Source organism: Ananas comosus, linkage group 13 (genome assembly GCF_001540865.1).
Source record: "Ananas comosus cultivar F153 linkage group 13, ASM154086v1, whole genome shotgun sequence".
In the NCBI taxonomy this organism is placed as follows: Eukaryota; Viridiplantae; Streptophyta; class Magnoliopsida; order Poales; family Bromeliaceae; genus Ananas; species Ananas comosus.
In genome coordinates, this window is record NC_033633.1 from 10,473,708 (window position 1) to 10,484,617 (window position 10,910).

The 10,910-nt window shown below is 36.9% G+C and overlaps 1 pseudogene; it reads left to right on the forward strand.

The window, feature by feature from the left end:
* Positions 2,290 to 4,134, forward strand: LOC109719807 (annotated as a pseudogene).

The following is a 10,910-nucleotide window of genomic DNA, read 5'->3' on the forward strand; positions in this document are numbered from 1 at the left end:
TATATTAATATAATAATATTATAGTGAGGCTACTAATGCTATCGGAAGCACGGAGCCTTTCGTGCTTCCACCTCGTTTTCGATGTTGCGATTTTGAATCGTCGATCGGTCCGTGTAAACTTGATCTAGAGTATTTTGAGTACTTAGAAAATAAATTTTCATTATTTTTTTCGATATCATTTGCCTAGTGATCGAATGCGGCCTCAAATCAATCAAATTTTAATGGCCGTAGTGAGCCGTTTGCAAATTTAACGGTGTAGAAATATCCAAAATCATGCGTGAAATTTGATAGAAATTTTTTATACATATAAACTACAAGATCTAATATTCTTTTTTTGATTTAATAATTTAATGACATATTATTACATTTTGTAAGATTTTTATTTTCAGCCGTTGATTTTGAGCCCCTTCGTTCCAGCTAACAAATGATATCGTAAAATCATAAAATTTATTTTCTAGGTACTTCAAATACTCTAGATCAAGTTTAACGGAGCTGATCGACGATTCGAAAGTCGCAACATCGAAAACGAGGTGGAAGCACAGAAGGCTCCGTGCTTCCGATAGCATAGTAGCCTCACTATATATATATATATATATAGTCCAGCTATGGTGCTTCTAAAAGCACCATGCACTTGGTGCTTGTAAGTTTTTTACCGTTAGATCTACTTCTCGAATTATTTCAGCCATTAGATTATGCTATTCAACCAACCACCCACTCAATCCTAGGGGGCCCACATCATCCTAACCGCATATCTCTTAATCCAATGGCTAAAAATTACAAGCACCGATAACTTGGTACTTTCAAAAGTATAGGAGCTCAATTCTATATATATATATATATATATATATATATATATATTGAGAGGGAGGTCTACTGTGGACCTCCTTCTCAAGCGGTCCACGAGGCCTAAGTGGCCTCATGGACTGCGCGACCCTTCCGCTCTCAAGTCTCAAGTCCCTATTCCCTAACGCCGCGCCTTTTCCATCCATGGTTTCCGCGGATGGAAACCATGGCGGCGGTCCTCTTGCTCCCGACGCCGACCAGGGCGGCGAAGGAAGAGGAGGATCGAGGACGGCCCTCTTGCTCCCGACGTCGGCCAGGGCGGCGGAGGAGGAGGACGATGATGACGACACGGACGATTTCGGTGACGAGAGCGGCGACGACGACGTCCGCGACCGCAAGTCCTTTTTTTCGCCGAATCATTCGCGAATTGCGAATAATCCGCGAATAATTATTTTTGACGAAAAAAACACGTTTTTTTTTTAATTTTTCAGAAAAATACGTATTCGACCGTTTAGTACGTTTCTCCAAAAATTCGCGAATAATTCGCAAATTATTCGCGAATTTAATAACAGAGTGCGTGACACGCACTGTAAAACAAGTGATAAGTGAAAGGATTAATTAATGAACAAAAAACAGAAAGGATGCTGATAATAATATCTCCATTTTCCCAAAAAAAATGAAAAGTAAAAAATAAAATAAAATAAAATAAAAATGATTGGGGTGACTCACCTAAGTACACCCATATTGTCATATTATTATTTAATTATTGCATGCTTATTAAAAATTTTCACGTGGTTGGTTAATTCAAAGTCATTTTGCTCCGATTCGAGAGAAAAGATTAGACCCAGATCCACGAGACACGCCGGAGCAAGCACGATAGAGTCGTACTCATGTCCTCAATTGTTTTAACACCCTTAACAATCCACACCTTATTTTTATTCGTCTACCTAATAATCTAACGCCCCAATAATTTCAAATCGAATAAAAAATTAGTTCTGATTAGAATATATGAGGCCTCACATACTAGCAATAATAACGGAAGGTACAAGTAAAAATCGAGTTTAGTAAGAAAGTAGAATTAAGAAAAACCGATTGATCGTATTTAGCGCATTGATTAAGAATTTGATGGTTAGCATCCGAGATTTTAAGTTTGAAGGCTAATTGCTTTATATTTCTAACTAAATTTATTTTTTAAAAGAAAATGTACGAATCAGATATCTCCCTACCTTTCTCTCTCTGGATTTTTTTTTTTTTTTTTAAGAAAAGTGCATGTGGTACCTGTAGTTGTTTATTTTAGCGCCACGATGAAGTCACATGTGAGACTTGGTTTTGGTGGATTAAGTACACTTACCCTTAGTTTCGTTGCGCATAAAATTAATATAACCCCCAGTTCCTAAAAATTTGTTTCATTTAATTTTTATATATAAACCATGCATTCATGTCACATGGTCACCTTCATCTTTGGCCTCTATTTATAGCACCTATTCCTGCTCTCTTTTCTTATCACCAAATTAATCTCCCTACATTCAAGTGCAAGTCTCACCCCTTCAAGCTGCAAATGGTGAGATCCTGTCACTGTAGATAATTAATTGTTTATCATCACAATGTTACTAATCTAAATTTAAATAGTAGTTGTTTCTGAAACTTTTTACATGTCGAATAATTGTAAGGAAACTGTATTATGTTGATAACATCTTGGTCGGTGAAAGTGGTAGTTGAAAGAGTTATGAAATCTTTTCTAAACAACTTCTTTGTGTTTGAATTAGGCGGGACTCGTGAAGCTTGGTTTATGGGGTGGAAACGGAGGAAATCCCCAAGATATCAGTGGTTCCTCTACACGCGTGTCAAAGATTGTAATTCGTAGCGGCCAGGCGATCGATTCGTTGTACTTTGAGTATGTCCAAGACGGAAAGACATCTACGGCTGGCCCATAGGGTGGTCCTGGAGGAAACCCCACTGAGGTATAATTTTTTTGGGGAAGAACATGTTTGAGCAAAAACGCGGGGATGAGTTTCAGAGCTAGCTAAAACAATTAGAAATATCAGAAACTCCAACTGTGAGGCTTGATTTTATTGAGCAATTTATCAAATGAGAATCATTTTTATCTTAAAATTTGCTCATGTGGTTTCAATCAAAAGGCTGGGCCGGGCCGGGCTGGGCTTTAAGGATCAAAGAAAAACCAATATTGCTAGAATTATTAATCGGCTCTTTTGAAGGATAAGGTTAGCATTGATCTCTAGTTTGGGGTTAAAGCCAAGTGAGCAATTTCATGGTCTAACCTGGCTCCATTTCGGACACTTAGAGCTTGTTTGGTTCATCCATTTTGGGTATGGAATGGAAATCGGTTTGATCAAATCCGGTTAATTTTGTTTGGTTCGCATGAATCGGTTTGGGATTTCTATTCCGGACTGGAATGGGAATGGCCCATTAGCCTTCAACTTGATTCCGATCTTCTAGCCCGGATTGAGATTTCATTCCGGAAGCCCACTAAGTTCTCGAAGCCCATGTGACCATCTCACCCTCCTTCTCTTCACNTCTCCCCTGTATACGATCTCTTCACCTTCTCTCATCAAAAAAAAAAAACTATCCTCTCTCAAAACCCTATTCATAACCCACATCAATAAAAGTTTTTAAAAATAAATTTGATATTTTTTTTGAAAAACTTATTAGAGAATAATATTATATTTTTCATAAATTTTAAATAATATAAATTTATATTTGAGAGTAAAATTAGTATTATAGTATCCTATAATTTTTTTAGTTTATACGAACCAAACAATAAAATGTGAATAACTCATTCCAATTCCCAATCCACAAATAAACCAAACGTCTTAGAGGAGTGGGCCATTCCAATTACCATTTCAATTCATTCTCATTCCATTATCCATTCCAATTCCACCCTTGAACCAAACAAGCCTTTAATATAATCTTTCTAAATCAACACATTTTTTTTTTTTTAGATCGTATTTGAAGCTGGCGAGTACCTGACTGCGATAACCGGCACTACCGGTCCATTCAATAATGTCGCCAATATGCTGAGATCGCTCACTTTCGTCACCAATGTTCGCAAATACGGGCCGTTCGGAGTCGAGGAAGGAACCCCGTTCTCCATTCCTGTGGCGAATGGTAGAATTGTTGGCTTTTACGGACGCTCCGGCACGTATGTTGATGCGCTCGGAATTTATCTGATGCCCAACTGACGTCAACTTTCATGCCGATCATCTTGGTGAAGGACTAGGGGTTTCGTTCTATGTAATAAAGTCGCGGATGGAATGACCTTGTGCATTGTAATCCTTGCTTAATTTGGCTACTTAATTGGAACTAGATCGTTTTCTCTCATTATGTTATCAATAGCTAGCTTTGAATGATGGCTTTTCTAGTAACTTTATAATAATTTAATTATAGTGGCACTTTCGTGAATACTCTTGTAAACTTTAAAAGTACCATAATACTCTTTAAAAATTTAAAATATCACCAATACCATTTGAAACCTTATAAATTATATTGGAAGGTAAAAATGTATGGAAGCCCCTGACCTACGGGACGAATATAGCTAAACTACGGCATGTATGTTGATGCGATGGGGATTCATCTGATGCCCAGCGAATGCCGATTCTCATGCTCATTTATCTTCCTGAAGGATTAGGTGTTTCGATTAAGGTAATAAAAGTCACAGATAGAATTAATGGCCTCCTGCATTTTTATCCTTGCGCACAATTTCGAGAAAATAAAATCGAAATGATCAACTTGCATTTTGCTAATCACTTGGTTAACAAATTGCTCTCAATCACACATTGTTGTTACTCATTGGAGCACAAATAGTTATAACCTATTATTAGAGTTCATTGCTTTTAAGCTCGGATAATTAAGTTCGCATAAACCTCTAGCCTATGAGTTTTTTATTTAGTATACCTTTTTAATTTTATCAAGAAGTTTGTACGCTTGATTGATAAAGAGTGTGATCAAATATTTAGTCACTAAATATTTAGTGACTATTATATTTAGTGACGAGAGAAGGATAGAAAAGATTTAGAGAGAGGACTCGGGTTGTAGCTATTCTGTGCAGAAGAGAAGTCAGGTGTAATCTTCTCTTATTTAATAAATCTTATTTTACCTGCATATTTTTCTCTTTTATGATTGTATCAGTTTTTGCTTAGTAGACGGGTTTATAGTAAAAACCCGATTTGACGTTTTCGTTGCGGAATCCCAACCATCAGTACCGGATCCACAGTAGTCGGTATTGAAGCTGGTTGCAGATTCACAAGATCTGGTACCGGGGCGAGTACCGAATTCCCAACATTAGGAGTTCCATGTAAAATAAGTATAAGTTTTTGTAACACGAGAGTTCAATTTTTGCCTATAACGATGGTTCAAATTTTATAACTGGAGGTTCAATTTAGAGAATCAATTATTGCTGCAGGCCTACTCAGCCCTAGCAATTATAAACAACAATAAACTTATTAGACCGAGGGGAGATTGTTCAAACAAGTCCGATCATTCTTTAATGGAAATAGATACGTTGTATTTGGAAATATGGTTTCTTTTTGCAATAGAAAATTAAGAATAGTACTGTGCTTCAGTAATAATACGATTATCCAAGTACCTAACAACACGATTATCCAGCATTAAGAATCTAACCTTTTTTTTTTTTTCATTTTTCTGTCATCCATATGGTTTAGTTAATTGTCACCCACAGTCATTATTAACTAGTGAAGTTATCCACGCATTGCAACGGACTAATGCTATATAAGATAAAAGATTGACGAAATTAAAATTTTAAAATTTTTTAACTTCTCATGAAACATCAATAAATACGAATAGAAAATATAAAATAGATATGTATAAATGTTAGCAAAATATACAACAGCAAAAAAATCATATATACACAATAATATTGAAAGAAGCACTAATAGGGTTACTATTCCATACGCAACTTAATTGCGCTGCCGAGATCAGAAAGATGGTTTCCGTTCTCCGCATCGCCTCCACCGCCATCGTCGGCGTCTAGCTCCCCCGTGGTCATAGCCACACCGATACCGTACGGATCCCCTCACACCCACCGCTTCTTCCCCTCAGTAACTCCAAATCCAACACACTTCATCTCGCCGCGCCGTCGTGATTCCCAAAATCCTAATTTCAATCCCCATACAATTTTAAAAAATAGAAAAAGATTAAGAAAAATTCAGAAAATGAATCCTTCTTGTGTACCAAAAAAAATACAGTAAAAGAGAGTATGAAGAGATCTTATTTTACTCTTTTTTAAAAGCGATTTATTTAGATAAAAATATATTATGTGAATACATTAATTAGAAAGCAAGCAGGTAGGAAAACGAAGTATCGGACAGCGATGGGGGGTGCGAAAGCGAAGTATCAGGGAGTGAGAAGGAAAAATGAAAGAGAAATTGCCACGTGACAAGCTACATAAAAAATAATATGCAGGCATAGACTATAGATTAGTGGTATCCACAAGACACGTTGGAGCAAGCTCGATAGAGTCGTACTCAGGGCCTCAATTGTTTTAGGACCCTGAATAATCAGCATCTAATTATAGTTCAATAAGTAGAATTAAGAAAACCGATTGATCGTACTTCGCGCATTGGTTAAGGGTTTAATGGCCATGCCCGAGATTCCAAATTCAAAACCTAATTTGCTTCATATTTCTAGCTTAGTTTATTTCTTAAAAAAAAAATAAATAAATAAACGGTGCAAGTATATTGCAACCTTTCTCTCTCTGAAAAATAAAAAAAAAAAATTTAGTGTCGAGATGAAGCTATAGTTGTTTATTTTAGTGTCGAGATGAAGTCACTAGTGACGTCGATATATAGGTACGGATATCCGAAATTTTATTCTTATCCCAACCCGAATCAGAATGGAGCGATAAATTTATTCGATGTTAAATAGATATGGTTATGAATATCAAAAACAAAAGTCCGACGGATATGAATACGGATATAGATTTGACTATACCCAATCTGAATCCGAATTTATTTTATATTATATATATAATGTATATAAAAATTTAATTTCATTTCTTATTAATGTATAAAATAAATAACCACGACTTCCTAAAAAAATTGCTTGATTTAATTTTATATAAATCATGCGCATGCATCACATGATCACCTTCATCTTCGGCCTCTCTCTCTCTATATATATATATATAAAAGCATATAGGAATTCCAACAATGACAGACGGAATCCAGAAAGTAATAAAAAAATATTCCCTATAAATGATTATGATTTTTTTGTTGAAAATATCTCAAATAAAAATGAACGATTATGATCAATCTATTAAATCTCTACTAAATATTGAAATCTATTCCCTATAAATGGTTATGATTAATTTGTTAAAAAAAAATCTCAAAAAAGACAGCTATGATCAATTTATTTAAAAGTAGCATTCCTATCCATCTATAAATTCAATCCTACGTTTATAATTAATTTTTTAAAAAAATATCTCAAATAAAAATAAATGGTTATGATCAATTTATTAAAAAAATAGCATTCCTATTAATCTATTTTACATTAAAAGTAAAATTTGTGTTTAAATTATGAATTAAATTTAATTAAAATTTTATATCAAATTTGAATTAACAATTAATTTTTTTGTGACAGTGGATCAAAATTTAAATTTAAATTTTAAAGTAAATATGAATTAAATTTTTATGCTTTTAATTTAAAACACATATTTAAATTTGATTTATCAAAAATCAAAAGTATATAAAAATGTTTGATTATATATATATAGTATAAAAAAACCGGTAAGATATTGTAAATATTTTCTAATAAAATATAACAAAATGATTTATACAATATAATTTTTATTGTAAATTTTTGGATATATAATATGACTATTTTAACTGATTTAAAATAAATATAATAATGTTGTAGCGTGGCATTTGCAGTGACATTCAACTAATAATAAATATATATTATATATATATATATATATATATATTTAATATAATATATATATTATATATATATAACGCGAGCATGTTTGTTTGGATGGAAGTAGTGTGAAAGTAGAGGAAGAAGAAGTCGTTTTCGTCATAAACGACCACTTCCGCTGTTTGGTTCGCCGTAAAAAGGTTACGGTTGAAACTCGAGTTAATCTCAAACGGCATAATTTGCTTCGACCCATCGTCGGCCGAAGTCAATTACGGTGAAGAGATGTGAAGAAAAAATAATAAAATAATATAATAGGTAAAAATAGTTATATATAAATATATTTAATTATATTACTAATTACTCTTTTATTCCGTTGGTATATTTAAAATATGATAAAATTTAATTAGTTAAGCTTTAATATTTTTTTATTTAATCTGTACAATTAAAATATAATAAAAATTGATTAATTAAGTATTAACATTTTTAACTTTATAATTTTATTATTATATTACTATAATTTATGTATAAAAAATAATTTAGTTATTTTATATTAAATTTTAATTATATAAAAATATAATTATATTTTTTTATGTGAGATCCCTGGTGTTCTGTTGTGATGGCTTGTCGGCAGCTTTGGAGAGTGTTGGGACAAGTCCGAGTCACGTTGGCGTCAAATAAACGCAAAACGAGCTCCGTGCGACGCGAGGGCAGCTTTCAGCGAAGAAAATCTGCAAAAAGCTGATTTTCTGCTTGCTGTACCGGTACAGCCATCATGGTGTACCGGTACACTGCACAGGTTGCGCGCGTACTACTCTCGGGTTGGCTTTCTGTACCAGTACTGGGACCCGTGTACCGGTACACCAGGTTAGGTAAGGGGCTTTTTAGTCTTTCCTTCCCTCGTTGTTTTCACCCACTCCTTCTCCCTCCTATTTAGGATAGAGAGAGAGCAGAGAGGAGAGGACTTCAGTACTCTCTCTCTCTTCTCCTTGTGTGCGACCGAGTATGGTGGTGGAGCTCGGGTGGAGTTCGATTTTCGCCGACGTCGCGCCGCAGAGCCGTTCGAGGGTACGTGTAACATACCACATCCCTCGTAAATCGTGCCGAGTTCCGTCAAAACGAGCGGAACGCGAAATTGAACGAGTTACGTGGACCCTAAGTACATTGGAGTTCATAAACGGAACAAAAAGGGACCCGGAGAGCAAATTTGGAAATCTGGCTAAGTCCCAGATTTTGTGCTCTCGGGGACCGGTCCCTGAAGGAGAGACTGGTCCCCGTGCGCTTAGCCTGCCAGGAAATCCTGAGGCATCCGGTCCCTGGTGGTGAGACCGGTCCTCGGGAGACCGGTCCCTCGCTGCGCAACAGCAGAAAAACTCGAAAATTTGGCTAAGTCCTGGAAAACCCCCGTTCGGGAACCGGTCCCTGGTCGGGGAGACCGGTCCCCGAAGGCGAAAAATGCCCAGTCTGGGCAGTTCAAGAGGAAACAAGTGGAGGGGCTTAAGTGCAATTGTTACAACACTATATATGACTCATCCCCTCTCTTCCACAGCCATTTTCACCCTTCTCTCCCATTTCCTCTCTTTCTCTCTCTAGAACTCTTGCTCTAGGGCTTGGAGAAGAAGAAGAAGAAGCAAGGGAAGGTGGATTTGGAGGCTTTGGTGGGTTCTACAAGCTCTCCTACAAGAAGGACTTGGAGGAGCTTGGGCTAAGGTGAGTTTTTGGTAGAAATGAGTCTAGGGCTTGGTTTTAATCCCTATGTTTTGGAGCTTTGGGTTGTTTTTGGCCATGGGAGCCTTCTATATGCCTTGAACTCCATGGAACCCATGAGAGCTCAAGTGCTCTCATGGTGGTTGGGTAGGGTTTGTCATGGAAGCCCTAGGGTTGGTTCCAAGGGTCTAGAAACCTTACTAGGATGCTTCTTAGATGATCCTAAGCTATTGTTTGCTTAAGGTTGGGATCGATTCATGGGAAAACCCTAAATGACAATATTAGGGCTTGAATTTGGGGCTTTTGCCCTAGGATTGTTCGGGGACAAATTGACCCCGTGGAAACCTAATTGGGGGTGCCCTAAACACGTTGGGCAACTCCGTTTAACATTACGAAAATGTTAGAGTATAGTTCATGTACAAAAGGCCTAATATGGCACCGTTTTGATTATAGGGCGCGGAAGCGGCTTTCGTAAAATCCGGGAGTCGTCATATACTACACCCACACGATTATTAGAGGTGGGGGGTGCACGCCGGAATCGTTGGATTCCCTTCTATGTCTGTTTTCTCTATTCTTGAGCATATATGTTTTATATATATACATTCATGCATAGTAGGGTAGTTACATGTGGAACTTGGTTTGACTTCATTTATATGCTTCTAACGTAGTTGAACATAGAGGATGATAGAACCAAAATGGACATGTGTGATTGGACCCTCAAGTTGTGTGAATGTGAGATTGGACTTGGACAATAGAAAACAAGGGTGACATTGACATAGAAACAAGATTGGCATTGAGAGATAAACCGTTAAATATAGTTTAACCAAATTATGGCATCATCACGGATATGGCCTTGAGAGTGGCAAGAATGAATAGGTAGAGACCTACCATGACATCGACATTGTGACCAGTGGCTATGAATCCTCAAGTTGGGGATTAGATCGATACTCACATTACGTCTTGGCTTGAGGGAGGTCGCTCCCCCTCGAGCGGTGCGCTCCGGAGTTGGTCACCACTGGGCGTGGTAAAGTCCCACCAGTTGACGGTCCCTAGGGAGGTTCGAGTCCCCCGTTATTAAGGGATTTTGGGTTGTGAGTTATTGGGGTTAACAGAGTTAACCGGTAAGATTGGGTAAGAGCCAAAGTTTGATTATGATTGGAGCATGCATGCATTTCCATTATCGCATTGAAATTATATATCTACTGACTTCTTTCTTGCAGGCATAGTATTAGTTGCATTAGTAGTGGTTACTTTTCCTCCTTTGAAATACTTATGCCTGGATGGACCTAGTGGGTAAGTCGGCGAGGTCGGATGCCGAGCCCACTGGGAACTTCGTTGTAGTTCTCACACCACTAACCCTACAGGTCCTAGCACGAGCGGGGCGGCGGAGGACCGAGGCAAGGGTTTGGCGCCGTAGGTAGCGGCCACCGGGGACTTTATGCATTTTGTAGTCATTCCCTTTTGTTATACATGTATCAACTTTATTTTGTTGATTTAGAAATGAAAAGTGTAAACAATCATGTATTTGGTGG